Consider the following 1931-nt stretch of genomic DNA (forward strand, 5'->3'; position numbering starts at 1 on the left):
GTTGACTTTTTTTTATTATTATGTTGTGTTAATCACCATACATTACATCATTAGTTTTTGATGTAGTGTTCCATGATTCATTGTTTGCATATAACACCCAGTGCTCCATGCAGTACGTGCCCTCCTTAATACCCATCACCAGGCTAACCCATCCCCCCACACCCACCATTCCAGCAACCCTCAGTTTGTTTCCTGAAATTAAGAATTCCTCATATCAGTGAGGTCATATGATACATGTCTTTCTCTGATTGACTTTCAAATGGGTTTGACTTTAAGGAAAACTTTCATCAGACATGCCATTGAGACATTATGTCGGTTTCCATAGAAGGTTTTGAGCACATTTGTGTATTTTTGTTGAAGATGAGTTTTTTATATACAAAAAGTATATTTATGTATATATGTGTATATATATACATAATTATAATTATATAATTATATACCATAATTTTTATACACACAATCTTTCCTCATTTTAGTATGACAGATGTCATACTAGTATGACAATGTCAGAGGGTAAGCATGTGACTGAAGTTAGGACAGATTCTCCTTCCAGGATCATATATACATTATATATATGTGTGTGTGTGTGTGTGTGTGTGTGTGTGTGTGTATAATGTATATTTTGTTTTCATGTTGTTTTTTAGTGACTTCCTAAGGATACTTCCTGCTGGAATACTCTATTGCTCTATGCATTCTGATGTGTTTCATCCAGCCAGGCCTCCACGATGGCTGTGGTATCGCTTAGCATGCAGACCACCCATTGCACCTTGGCCAGGTCTCCCCCAGGAACCACTGTGGGGGGCTGGCAGTTAATGCCAACCTTGAAACCTGGGGGACACCAGTCCACAAACTGGATGGCATGCTTGGTCTTGATAGTGACAATGGCAACATTCACATCCTTGGGCTCCACTTCTCCATGGTAGAGCATGCGGCAGGCCATGTATTTGCCATGGCAAGGGTCACACTTGACCATCTGTTTGGAGGGTTCAAAGCAGGCATTGGTGATCTCTGCCACCAATAGCTGCTCATGGTAGGCCTTCTCAGCTGAGACGATGGGTCAAGTAAGTCACCAGGGGGACATTGATGCTGGTGTAGGGCACCAGGTTGGTCTGGAATTCTGTGAGGTCCACGTTGAGGGCCCTGTTGAAGTGCAGGGAGGCAGTGATGGAGGACACGATCTGGCTGATGAGCCGGTTGAGGTTGGTGTAGGTGGGGTGCTCGATGTCCAGGTTGTGGTGGCAGATCATAGATGGCCTCGTTGTCCACCATGAAGGCACAATCCGAGTGCTCCAGGGTGGTATGGGTGGTCAGGATGGAGTTGTAGGGTTCCACAACTGCTGTGGATACTTGGAGGGCAGGTTAGATGGTGAATTCCAACTTGGACTTCTTGCCATAGTCAACAGAAAGCTGTTCCATCAACGGGGAGGCGTAGCCTTAGAGCCATTGCCACCCCCAAAGCTATGGAAGATAAGGAAACCCTGAAGCCTGGTGCACTGGTCTGTCAGTTTTCAGATTCGCTCCAGCACAAGATCGATGATCTCTTTCCTCACCGTATAGTGGCCTCGGGCATAGTTGTTGGCAGCATCTTCCTTGCCAGATAACAGTAGTATATTAAAATATATATTATATATTGACAATATATATATCATCCTGGAGAGAGATATATATATCTCCATATATGCATGTATGTATGTAGTGTGTGTGTGTGTGTGTGTGTGTGTGTGTGTGTGGCGTCTAACTTCTTTCATGTAGCTTTAATCATTAGAGATTTATATATTCTAAGGGTATAGATCAGTAGTTCATTTCATTTTTACTGCTATGTAAGAGTCTTTTTTTTAAAGATTTTATTTATTTATTTGACAGAGAGAGAAAGAGAGAGTATGAGCAAGGGAGAGCAGCAGGCAGAGGGAGAAGCAGGCTCTCTGCTCAGC

General features: G+C 43.0%; 1 pseudogene; it reads right to left on the minus strand.

Annotated features, from left to right (window-relative positions):
* Positions 1-685: 685 nt before the first annotated feature.
* On the minus strand, positions 686-1649 carry LOC113925611 (annotated as a pseudogene).
* Positions 1650-1931: the final 282 nt, after the last annotated feature.

Source organism: Zalophus californianus, chromosome 2 (assembly GCF_009762305.2).
Source record: "Zalophus californianus isolate mZalCal1 chromosome 2, mZalCal1.pri.v2, whole genome shotgun sequence".
In the NCBI taxonomy this organism is placed as follows: Eukaryota; Metazoa; Chordata; class Mammalia; order Carnivora; family Otariidae; genus Zalophus; species Zalophus californianus.